At 50.7% G+C, this 13597-nt stretch overlaps 1 protein-coding gene across 2 annotated transcripts in view; it reads right to left on the bottom strand.

Annotated features, from left to right (window-relative positions):
• Positions 1 to 13597, bottom strand: part of CD2AP (CD2 associated protein) — a 137742-nt gene that overhangs the window by 82602 nt on the left and 41543 nt on the right. The gene's annotated exons all lie outside the window — the stretch shown is intronic.

The following is a 13597-nucleotide window of genomic DNA, read 5'->3' as shown; positions in this document are numbered from 1 at the left end:
GTGCAAGATCATGTTGGATACCCAATAGCAGAGACCCCTCCTCTGTCGTATCCCTATTATATTGTGTCTATATACAGTAAGATCATGTTTCTTAGCTGCATTTTATTTTGCAATCAAGACCCTGTGTTGTACAATGCTGTGACGCATGTAATAGAGTATGAGGGCACCACTCCCTGTCACCTCATATACAGGAGGCACCGTCACCTCATGTACAGGAGACACCATCTCCTCGCCGTCACCTCATGTACAGGAGACACCATCTCCTCACAGTCACCTCATGCATAGGAGGCACCATCTCCTCATGTACAGGAGACACCATCTCCTCACCGTCACCTCATGCATAGGAGGCACCATCTCCTCACCGTCTCCTCATGTACAGGAGACACCATCTCCTCACCGTCACCTCATGTACAGGAGACACCATTCCCCATCCCCTCACCTCATGTACAGGAGGCATCATTCCCCATCCCCTCACCTCATGTACAGGAGGCATCATTCCCCATCCCCTCACCTCATGCATAGGAGGCACCATCTCCTCACCGTCTCCTCATGTACAGGAGACACCATCTCCTCACCGTCACCTCATGTACAGGAGACACCATTCCCCATCCCCTCACCTCATGTACAGGAGGCACCTCCCCTCACCCTCACCTCATGTACAGGAGGCACCATCCCCTCACCTCATGTACAGGAGGTACCATCCCCTCACCCTCACCTCATGTACAGGAGGCACCATCCCCTCACCCTCACCTCATGTACAGGAGGCACCATTCCCCATCCCCTCACCTCATGTACAGGAGGCACCATCCCCTCACCCTCACCTCATGTACAGGAGGCACCATCCCCTCACCCTCACCTCATGTACAGGAGGCATCATTCCCCATCCCCTCACCTCATGTACAGGAGGCATCATTCCCCATCCCCTCACCTCATGTACAGGAGGCATCATTCCCCATCCCCTCACCTCATGCATAGGAGGCACCATCTCCTCACCGTCTCCTCATGTACAGGAGACACCATTCCCCATCCCCTCACCTCATGTACAGGAGACACCATCTCCTCACAGTCACCTCAGGTACAGGAGGCACCGTCTCCTCATGTACAGGAGGCACCATTCCCCATCCCCTCACCTCATGTACAGGAGGCACCATTCCCCATCCCCTCACCTCATGTACAGGAGGCACCATTCCCCATCCCCTCACCTCATGTACAGGAGGCACCATCCCCTCACCCTCACCTCATGTACAGGAGGCACCATCCCCTCACCCTCACCTCATGTACAGGAGGCACCATCCCCTCACCCTCACCTCATGTACAGGAGGCACCATCCCCTCACCCTCACCTCATGTACAGGAGGCACCATCCCCTCACCCTCACCTCATGTACAGGAGGCACCATCCCCTCACCCTCACCTCATGTACAGGAGGCACCATCCCCTCGTTACCTCATGTACAGGAGGCACCATCTCCTCACCGTTACCTCATGTACAGGAGACACCATCTTCTCATGTACAGGAGGCACCATCTCCTCACTGTTACCTCATGTACAGGTAACATCTCAAGATCTCACAGTCACCTCATGTGCAGGAGACACCATCTCCTCACGGTCACTCCTCTAATCCCATGTACAGGGGACACTATGTCCTCACGTCACCTCTGTGCCAGTTTTTTAATACAGTGTACAGGGGACACCTCACCGTCACCTCTAGGCCAGCTCACTGATCCTTTGTACAGAGGGCACCTCACCGTCACCTCTAGGCCAGCTCACTGATCCTTTGTACAGAGGGCACCTCACCGTCACTTCTAGGCCAGCTCTCTGATCCTATGTACAGAGGATACCTCACCGTCACCTCTAGGCCAATTCTCTGATCCTATATACAGAGGATACCTCACATCTTGATGTTACAGTCAGTCCATTTTTATGGAGAGGGTAGAAACATGTTAAACAAGTTTCTTTCTTTTATATTATGAAGTCATATTAGAACACTAGTTAAGGTGTAATCACTATGCATAATTACAGCATGCACCGGTTTACCGGAGTATACGAACCTTTAAATGAAAACAAAAAAAAAATACTATATTTTACGAAACATAAGCTTACTGCAATGTATGTGACTGGTCACGGACCGCCGCTTGGCCTGCTGAACTTCGGGCACGTCCAAATAAGCTAAAGAAACTATATCCAGTCCACAGACACAACACGGCACATGGGCCTACAAAGCAGCGAGACAATAATGCAGGCCTCAGTGTACTGGCCAATCCACATATTTCTTCACTGGTTGTGCCGCCATAAGCAAAATCGGGCAATGTGCTCTTGGTCCCCACATGTCACATCAATAAAACCATATAGAGTAAAGAATGTTCCGATGAGAAGTCACCCACTAGGATTGCTAAGTAATTTATAATATAAACCTGAATGTTTTACAGTCTCCGTCATACATTGTGGGAGTAGGAGCGTGTTTAGGCTGTGCCCGGACACCCCACAAGTGACTCCCACTGCTATAACGGGATAACATGAGGTAGAAGATGGCTATCGTCTTAATAGTCTTTGGCCTTACGAGAAGTGAGGGGAAGATGCGTAACCCTGACTAGGGGTTATACATACAGTACAGTTAGTGCGGTACGGAGGTTTGGAAGGAGCAGTGTATACCATTGCTGGCGGTACCGGGTAGGTAGCATTGGGAGCTGTGAAAGGCTGTGTACATATGCTGGCAGTGCAGTGTAATAGCTCCGGAGTTACGAAGCATGGTGCATTGACTCAATAGCACAGGGATAGGAAAGCACACTGAGCACTTTGGCTGGGTGCACAATCCCATATCACTGGGGACATTGGAAGGAGCAAGGTGTCTGTAGTGGCTATGGGTTTGGTTTGAAAGATCTACAGTGTCTAGATAGACAGTCAATAGGTCAACACCAGATGGTCGACAGGCAATTGGTAGATTGGGTCAAAAGGTCGACTGTTATATGGTCAACATGGACTTAGGTCGACAGGGACAAAGGGTTGAGACAAATGGTCGACACTGTTTTGTTTTCAACCCTAATCCTCACTGTAACCCTCCCCCAAGTGCTTAATCCTAAACATCCCCCTTCCACAGCCTAACTCTAGCACCCCACCAAGTGCCTAGCCCTAAAAATCATGAAAAACCATGCGTCCACCTTTTGTCTACGGTTTAACTGTCGACCTTATGACCCTGTCGGCCATCTGGTGTTGACCTATGACTGTATCTAGTCTCTGTAGATCTTCCATCCGGATACCAGTGGCTATACTGTACAGTACAAATTACCCAACATTGGGTGGAGCAGCGTAGTATTATACTATATGTACAGAGTAAGTAATACTGGAGTTGGTTGGGGCATAACCTAGGCCAGCTGTATACAGTAAACAAGGCTGGTGTTTAAATCAGCAATGCAGGTGGCGGCAGTGCCAGCCACAATAGCTAGCGACCTGGTGAATGAGGTGTCCGGTTGGTGTTTTGTTGAAACAGTTAAGAGTTAAAGCTGTAGAAGCTCACGGTCATCCACTATTGAGGCTGTTTCCAAAGGGTGGTCACATGCAAAGAAAGAAGAGTAATGCTGGCCATACACGCTACAATTATCGGGGCGATCTGCCTGATATCGGCGGATCGCCCCGATAATTGTAGCGTGTGTGCAGGCGACCGAGGGTTAAATATTGCTCGGTCGGGCATGCAGGATTGTCCAGCATGCCCGTCCGATGCGATATTTACCCGGTAACTGTCAGCCGCATCGGGCAGTGTATGCCCAGCGCGGCCGACAGACAGACAGACATTTCCTGTGTTCCTTCCTATGGAAGGAACAGGGAAATATCTCCTCCCCCAGGGCGGAGCGCGGATGTCGGGCTATACACTGAGATTTCTCTCACAGTGTATGCCGGCGACACCTGCGGCTGGCAGCCGGCCAGATAAAATGTCTGTCGGTCTGACAGACATTTTATCTGGCTGTGTATGCCCAGCATAAGCGATTTCTTCCCCAGACAAAATATGGTACCAAGGTTAATGGTCTTTGATCACCTGAAAGCAATTAGTGTTTTTATTTTCCAGCTGAACTTCTCTATATTTATACAGAGAACACAGACAATACATGGGTATTGTATATACATGGGTGGGATGGTCTCAGGTCTTCCCTAGCAGTACAGGACCTAGTGACGTTTGCAGGCTATAAAATGCATGCATGCCATCACAAAGTAGTTTTGTAGTTGTGCTAGTGTAACAAGGAGACCCAACCATCAGACCATACCAATCGATCATGGATTGAAGGTCCTCAGATCAGTACATACAGCACAGGGACATGTTCAGATAAACATAAAATGCATTCACATTCCCTGACAACTATACAATACAAATGTATTTCATTTTCCTTTGTGCAGCATTAATAGTTTTTATATTCAAATCCCATTAATTAGTTTGCTCTCCTAAAATAGTTTCATAATTCTGGGCCTCCCTCCATGCTTTCCCACCAAGACTTCTTTCCCTGTCTGATGATATAAAACACTGCTGAAAAGCACATACATAAGCGAGGACTAGTATAGAAAGGTCATTTTTATTAAATGTATTTTTAAAGATGACAAACCTATTTAAACAGCTGCCATTTTATGCAGAAAGTACAAGCATCTCCCCAAAATAAGAGTTACATATTGCAATTTGGTTTACTGGAAATGACTGGTCCGTACGTGCATTCCATAACTGCTATGCACCCAAAATGACCAAACACTCTGAAAAGGAGATGTCAGTCCGGGGTTATACCTAACAAGAAATCCTCTTAATAATAAAAAAAAAAAAAGAGATCGTAAGCAAGGTCAGCCCAGACACCTGCAATTTCTATGACACCCGCCTTCCGATGCCCCAGCAACAACAAATATCTGTGCTGCTCAATAGCCAGAGATTATTGCAGCCAAAAGATTGATTGGGGGTTTTCTTCCAAACATCTCCTAACCCTACAAGTAAAATTCCATCCATACAAAAAAACTAAATATGTAGATTGCTTTATACTGTCCATCCAATGGGCGATCCTGCCACTCAGTTCAAGCACCATATGATGGAGTCACTGTCCAATTTAGCCACTGCTCCACCCAATGCTGGACTCCCAGAGAAGAGCACTGTCAAAGTTTAACCACATCTACCAAACTGCCTGATGACAAGACGGATTGTAATAATTTCTAATAATCAGGCTTAGGCCCGTATTCAATTTGAAGCGTTAAGTCCGATCCGCGTTAAGTTACCACCGATGATGACATTATCGCCTGTTTTGGTTTTCCTCCGTATTCAATTTGAAAGACTATCCGCCTAGGCGGAAAGTCAATGCAATGTAATAGGCAGTAAAGTATCGCCTATGAATGGCAGGCGGAAAAAAGTGCAGAATTGGGGTTTTGGGGTGCAACGTTTCGGGAACCCCCTTGCAGCCTTCAGACAGCACCCCAAAGGTAAACTGTGCCCAAAAAAATTTTCTTCAAAAACTTAAGGACACCCCAAAAATTGACTTTGAAAAAGGGGTGAAAAAAAAAATGGGGGTACAAAGTTAAAAACTGAGCGAACTTGACTCTGGGGGGGTCCCCAAGTACACCCCAAGTGTTTTTTTGATTGCAGGGGCTTGCGGCAGATGGATATTTCATGATTTTTCAACTTCACTTTAGCAACATTTAAATATGCTGACCCCCATATTCAAGTACCCCAAATTTGCTGGGATAAGTTGTTTTCTGGAAAAAATACTCCTGAAAACTATTCTGCATCAGGTATAGAAAAACGCTATTTAGCAGCTATTGAGCCCATTTAAAAACACCAAATACCTTCAGCAAGCCAAATTGGGAGGGGGGGGGGGGGTAGCAAAGTGAAACCCTATGTCAGAGCATCATTTGGGGGGCGACAGGCTGATTTCCCCAAAAATGACAGTACTTTCCGCTTGTTACAGTATCGCCGGGTGCCGTTTACGCCTACTTTCAAATTGAATACGGGATAAAGCGTGCACGCGCGCGATACTTTAACCCCTACAAAACAGGCGAAGTCGGCGTTAAGTCCGGGCCGCGTTAAGTTAAAGCGGCTCGGCTCTAATTGAATACGGGCCTTAGTTGTTTCGGGCCTACAGGCTGCAATATCAGTCCAATTCCCCACACACCACAGCTTTTGGCCAGCTCACCCTCCGTCCCGTTTCAACAATTAAAACTCTATGCTTGTGAATGCGAATAGGTTCTGTCATGAAGGAAGCCCAACTAAGAATTTACTTTTTAAAAAATGACTATGTGCAAATCATTTGATCGTCTAGTTTTGAGGAGGTCTTGTCTGCAACAAAACAAAAAACTTCTCTATGTAAAGGTGCGTATCCACTAGACTATTAAAATGACAGATTGAACGATTATGATATCATTCAATCGCTCAATAATCGTTCATAAATCGTGCAGTAAAATGTCGAAAATGACCAGCGATAGTCGTTTTCAGCATCTGTCATCGCCTGAACATGCAGGCCAACCTGCCAATATCTCGACAGGTTGTGCATGTTCGGGGATGAGGGAGGGTACCTGCACTGAATAGCATATCGTTCAGTGTGGGCACATTATCCACTGCACAGGATGGAGAACGATTACAATGTTATAATCGTACAGTCGTTCCACTCTCCTGTAGCGGATAACGCACCTTAAGACAACATATTGGTAAAATGATTCATGAAAATATAAAAATTAAAAAAATTGCAGAGGTGTAAGGAAGCCTCTTTGCCCACCGATGAGAAAGCGGAGAGCACCAACAGCTATTCTGTCATATCGGTGATATATTCAGACCTAGGGACAGAACAGCAGCAACAGGACGGAACAATGTCCATTGAGGATAGAACAAGAGATATGGTAAGAACTTACCTTTGTTATCTCTGTTTCTACGAAGTCCATAGGGTCCACAGGGTTGACCTTGGGGTATAGCTGGATCTGGATCCACGGGCACCACGCAGTTAAAGCTTTGCTGCTCCCAGGATGCACTTGGGTCCGTCCTCCTCTATACCCCGCCCCCGAGCCACAGGCACCTCAGTTGGTAAGCAGCCAAGGCCGGAGGAGGAGACTAAACAGAGAGAAGGAAGACTGGAACACACAAGAAACCATACTCACAGAAATGGGAGATGGAAAACCGGTGACCAGCCACACAGCCCATTTGAAGCCAGGTGCGTCAGGGTGGGCGCCCTGTGGACCCTATGGACTTCGTAGAAACAGAGATAACAGAGTTAAGTTCTTACCATATCTCTTGTTTTCTACTTCAGGGTCCATAGGGGGTCCACAGGGTTGACCTTGGGGATGTCCCAAAGCAGTTCAACTAAGGGCGGAGACGCTCCTGTGCTGAAAGGAGCACCCGGCGCCCAAAGGATGCATCCCGAGAGGCGAAGGTGTCAAACGCATAGAACCTCAAACACGTTTGAATTGAATACCAAGTGGCCGCCTTACACAGCTGAACAGCAGAGGCGCCACGTCTAGCAGCCCAAGAGGGACCCACAGAACGAGTGGAATGAGCCTTAACAGAGGCTGGCACAGGTAAACCCTCCTGCGCATAAGCCTCACAAATAACTGAACGAAGCAAACGGGCTAACGTTTGCTTGTTGGCAGGCCAACCCCTCTTATGAAAACCGAAGAGGACAAACAATGAATCAGACTTCCTTATGCAAGCAGTCCGGTCCACATAGATTCTAAGTGCCCGGACTACATCTAAGGAAGCCTCACCAGCTGAAAGGTCAGGTGGTGACTGAAAAGCTGGCACAACAAGTTCCTGATTAATGTGAACTTCGAGATCACTTTGGGCAAAAACTCAGGACGAGTGCGGAGCACCGCTCTGTCCTGGTGAAAAATCAGGAAAGGAGGGCGACAGGAAAGCGCCCCCAATTCCGACACCCTCCTGGCAGAAGCAATTGCCAGAAGAAAAACGGTCTTAAACGTCAGCCACTTGAGCTCCACCGACTCAAGAGGCTCAAAAAGAGGACCCTGCAAGACCCATAGCACTACCGTCAAGTCCCAAGGAGCCACAGCAGGCACGAAGGGAGGCTGGATCCTGAGAACACCCTGGAAAAAGGTGTGAACATACGGTAGTGTAGCAATCCGTCGCTGACACCACACGGACAAAGCAGACACATGAACCTTCAGAGAGGCCAGGCGTAAGCCGAGGTCCAAACCTGATTGAAGGAACTCCAAGATTCTGGAAACCCGGAATACCTGAGGATCATAGTTTCTGGATTCACACCACTGAAAATAAGTGCGCCACACCCTGTGGTAAATCCGTGCGGAAGCAGGCTTGCGTGCCCTAAGCATGGTACCAATGACCGAACTGGAGAAACCCCTAGACCTCAAGACGGCTGTCTCAAGAGCCACGCCGTCAAAGACAGCCGACCCAGATCCGGGTAAAGGCAGGGCCCTTGAGACAACAGGTCCCGACGCTGAGGGAGAAGGTACGGAGCGTCGATGGAGAGGCACCTCAGATCGGAGTACCAAGGACGTCTGGGCTACGCCAGAGCCACCAGCACGAGCGTGCCGCCGTCCTGCTTGAATTTCCGCAGAACCCGAGGAAGCAGGGATATCGGAGGAAACAGATATGCCAGGTGAAACGTCCATTTCACCGACAGCGCGTCTACCAGACTGGCGCCTGCGTCCCTGGTCCTTGACCCGTAAACGGGCAACTTGTGATTGTGACGGGAGGCCATCAAGTCCAGCTCCGGCAGCCCCCACCTGTCCACGAGTAGCTGAAACGCCTCTGGGTGAAGCGACCATTCCCCGGGATGCACGTCGTGACTGCTGAGGAAGTCCGCCTCCCAATTGAGGACTCCGGGAATGAAGACTGCTGAGATCGCTGGAATGTGACACTCCGCCCAAGCAAGGATGCGAGACACCTCCGACATCGCTGCCCGACTGCGAGTTCCTCCTTGGTGGTTGATATATGCCACCGTGGTGGCGTTGTCGGACTGCACCTGAACTGCCCTTCCGTGAAGAGCGGGACCGGACGACTGCAGGGCCCTGTATACTGCCCGCAGTTCCAGAATGTTGATGGGCAGAAGAGCTTCTTCCGCAGACCAACGAACCTGAAGTGACAACGAGCCGGTCACTGCCCCCAACCCCGAAGACTGGCATCCGTCGTGAGCAAGACCCAGTCCGGGATCCAAAAGGGGCGCCCGTCGACCAGATGAGCTGTCTGAAGCCACCAAGCCAAAGACTGCCGAACCTCCGGGGACAACACCAGCAACTGAGAGCGGATCCGATGAGGTAACCCGTTCCATTCCGATAGAATCAGCCCCTGCAGGGGCCGGGAAATGAACTAGGCAAATTCCACCATGTCGAATGTTGACACCATGGAGCCCAGAACTCTCATAGCCGAATGGACCGACAGGCGGCAACTGCTCAGGCAACTGCGTATCCGCAGCTGCAGGGAGGAGACCTTCTCCGGAGTCAGGAAGATCCTTTGCTGACGAGAATCCAGCAGGGCTCCCAAATGAACCATCCGCTGAGATGGAATCAGGGAGGACTTTTTCCAATTTCCAGGCAAGCGATCGTCAGGTGGAGATGTTGAAGCAGTACCTCCGGGGAGCTCGCCAGCAACAGGAGGTCGTCCAGGTACGGCAGCAGCCGTACATTCTGGTTCCGAAGATGTGCGGCCATGACCGCCATAATCTTCGTGAACACCCTCGGTGCCGTGGAGAGACCAAAGGGTAGCGCCCGGAACTGATAGTGGTGTTGAAGGATAGCGAACCTCAGATACCGCTGGTGCGAAGGTGCTATCGGAACATGGAGGTAGGCGTCCTGGATATCCAGGGACACCATGTAATCCCCCGGTTCCATCGCCAGAATGATGGAACGTAACGTTTCCATCCTGAACTTGAGAACTCTGAGGAATTTGTTCAGAGACTTCAAGTTGAGGATAGGGCGATGAGAACCATTGGGTTTCTGCACCAGAAACAGAGAAGAATAGTACCCCGTCCCTCGCTGTAATTGAGGAACGGGAACAATGACCCCTGCTTTCAGCAAGGACTCTATAGCTTCCTGAATCTGTAAAGTCTTGGTCGTATCCTGAGAAGGACTCGTGCAGAACAACTGGTGGGGCGGTCTGTGTCGAAAAGACAGGGCATACCCCTGGGAGACCACTTCTCGAACCCAGGCATCCGTGGTGGTACTGTGCCAGCACTGGGCAAATAGAAGAAGTCGGCCTCCCACTCTGGGGTCCCCCAGAGGGAGGCCCGTCCCATCAGGCACAAGGTTTATCTTCCTGCTTGGAAGAAGGGCGCCTGGCACTCCAGGCCTGCTTCTTGGGCTTAGAAGCGGCCTTGGGTGCCGACTGCCTCGGGAAGGACTGACCTTTGGTCTTGCCCTGAACCCGAAAGGACCGAAAGGCAGAGCTCCGTACCTTGGTAGGTGCAGAAGCCGAAGGGAGGAAGGCTAATTTAGATTTAGCCAGAGTGTCCACAATTTTGTCCAAGTCTGGACCAAAAAGCAACTCCCCATTAAAAGGTAAGGCCTCCAGTCCCTTTTTGGAGTCAGCGTCAGCTCTCCAAGACCTCAGCCACAAGGACCGACGCGCAGACACCGCTGCAGCCGACACCCGAGAGGTCAGCAGGCTTGCATCTAACGATGCTTCCCCAATGTAGGAAGCCGCATCCCTCATTTGTCCTATCAACGCTCTCTGGATCTCCGGAGCATCCTCCGGAAAGGTATCCTCCAAAGCGTTGGCCCAGCTCTCGATGGCCTTAGCCACCCAAGAGAGGGCCATGGACGGACGGGCCACCGCCCCCGAGAGAGAGTAGATAGACTTTAAACAAGTCTCCACTTTCCTGTCCGTGGGATCTTTCAGGGAGGAGATCGACGGCAAAGGCAGCGTAGCGCTTTTAATTAAGCGGGTAACGTGGGAATCCATCGCGGGCAGAGTTTCCCACTTCCTGCAATGAGCCTCCGGAAACGGATAGTTCAAAGCCAACCGCTTCTGCGATTGGAACCTCTTGCTGGGCAACTGCCAGGCCCCTGCCATATGATCCGTTAACTGGTCGGACAGGGGAAAAACCGTCGAAGCTACTTTTGCCTTCTTAAAATTTGGGTACTTTGACCTGGGGGCCAGCACATCCTCCTCAATGTGAAGGATGGCCCGCACCGCCCTAACCAATGCCGGCACATTAAAGTCAGAGTCCTCATGGATCTCCCCTTCATCCGAAGACACGTCCGTGTCCGTGAACTGAGCCGCCAGTGAAGCCGGAACGGGTCGCTTGGACGCCCGTGGGGGCAAATCACTGTGCAACATAGATTGAAACTCAGATGACGAAGCCGCCAGGCTCTGAACAGAGCTGGAAAGAACGTCCACCCAGGGAGGGGGTACCGCCTGAGGATACCCCTGAAAAGGTACCATCGACTGCTGCGGCACCGTGGGGGATTGCACAAATACAGGCAAACCCGCATAAGGACCCACAGTCTGAGACCTGGGAGGAGACTGCAGCAGACGCGTCACACCCGGGGAACGGGGGATGGTAGGCTGGGGCAACGCCCTAGAAGGGGCCGCAGTCGGGACCGCAAGTCGGTCCGCGATCGACACCAGCACTTGCGTAAACATCGCCCACGGAGGATCCTGCGCCACCGGGGGTTTACAAGGTCCAGGTACCAACTGGCACCGCCCGCACAGACTGTCCTGAGACAAATCCTCCCCGTCAACTCCTGCCAAACAGCGTCGGCAGGAAAAACAACACAGGAGCCACAGAGCGCTCATTCTCCTCATCAGACATGACACGAACTTTTCGCAATAAAAGTGTATCACCGAAACGAGGTAAGGCGTATAACACCTACGCACTCCCAAGCATGCAACACAAACAGCCCACCAACTGGTACTGAGTAGCACACCGCAGTATGTGACGGACCTCACAAATACGTAGATTTATATAAGCGAGGTTACACAGAAAGAACACCCTCCCCCACGCACCTGCGGGCCGTAGGAGAAGGAAAGGGATAGGTAAAAAGCTGACAGTAAGTAGCAAAGCACAGACAGCAGCACTAGCAATAGTCACATACCATGCAGGAAGATATACTCACTGCACCTTCAGCTACAATCAACCTCCCAGATTCAGCGTCTGGGAGGGCTATAGTGCTGCGAACACTGTCCTGATCAGGGGAGAGGTACGCATGGGGACTGGTCCACTGGAAGCCTGCCTGGGAGCTCTGCGATGCTGCCTGAAGATGGCCGCCGGAGAGCACTGAGGAGGAGTGGCCAGGAGATAACAGCCCAGCGACGCCAGCACACATGAGAGAAGGCGCGCTGGGCTGAGGGGAGGAGCGCTAAAGCAGGGAAGGCTGCCTCCCCTGCTAGTATTAAACCCCCAGTGAAGCCGGTTCCCCCCTGGTCTTACACCCTGGAGGTCACCAGACACGCGGGGTATGCCACAGACCGGCGGCTACAAGACTGCATTTCCCCCAAGCGCAGCGCGAAGCGCTGCACGCGGCTTACCTGGCCCCTTGTGTCCGGCAGCAGTCAGTGGGAGCTCCCGGAGCCACGCTAGCACTGATTCCGGAGTCCCGCTGCGTTCCCCGGATCAGTACCGGCGTTGCAGCGCCAGCGGGGCTGTTGGAGCGGCAGCGTGGACGTCCAGAAGGACAGTCTGATGCTGCCACTCTGAAGATAGTAAAGATAAATAAATAAAAATCTTCTTTAAAAAAATAAAAATAAAGCTTAGGGGCTGCTTATGCAGCCCCACTGCGCAGGGGACCCGACTCCGGCTCAGTGCAGAGTGACTCACTGTGTGTGAGTGTGCAAACAGGGAGAATTTAGTTTCTTGATTCCCCCTCATTCCTTTACTAGCTTGGACGCACTTTATTAGGCATTTGGACACTTTCTTATGTCCATTTCGGTGAAATAACATTGTGCGCATCCACGACCTTCCCAATATCCAAATGCAGAAAAGACAGACGGGGACATTGGCACATACCCGGCACTCGCAGACGGCGTGCACCGACCACCATCATGTAGGCAGTACCCTTCCGTTTAGCCTCTCAGCATAACACAAAGAGGCAATGGTTAATACAATAGTACATACAGATCAAACGCGGCCCAATTCTCACACGTGTGCAGCGATTATAAAACCTACTTCTCACATAACTTGTGAAATCAAGCTATTATCACAGTGACCATCTATCCGGCACTAATTTGTCTCCTTCTACAGTACCTCAGATGCTTTTTGTTTCCCTTTGGGACAATGCAGAGTAATAACACAGAGGAATAAATAAATCAGTGCTTACCATTATGTTAAGCACTGTTGGGGGAAAGTATAATTTCCAGTCCGATAATCCAACAGAGCACTTTGTAAATCATTGTCTTATGTCAATTGCGTCTAACTATCTCAGAGACAGAAATAGGAGCACACTCCCCAGGTGTAGAGACATATTCGTCTGCCTGCACACACCCAGCCTGATCGCAGTCTGTGGGAGGGGACGGACAGTCGTGTACAGACATGACAAGCCTGCTGGCTGCAGTAACGTCCTGGGGCAGCTGCTCACCTGCACTGACATAAGCAGTAGGCAGAGAGAACGGTTTACTGAAGGGAAAACCACTAATGCTGGCCATACGGTAGCACGATTTCGGGCGATTGCCCGATTTTCGACGCAT

This window comes from Taudactylus pleione, unplaced genomic scaffold (genome assembly GCF_031769625.1).
Source record: "Taudactylus pleione unplaced genomic scaffold, aTauple2 ptg000070l, whole genome shotgun sequence".
NCBI lineage: Eukaryota > Metazoa > Chordata > Amphibia > Anura > Myobatrachidae > Taudactylus > Taudactylus pleione.
The sequence above is the reverse complement of the archived record's forward strand: the minus strand, read 5'-3'. Positions and strand labels throughout refer to the sequence as shown.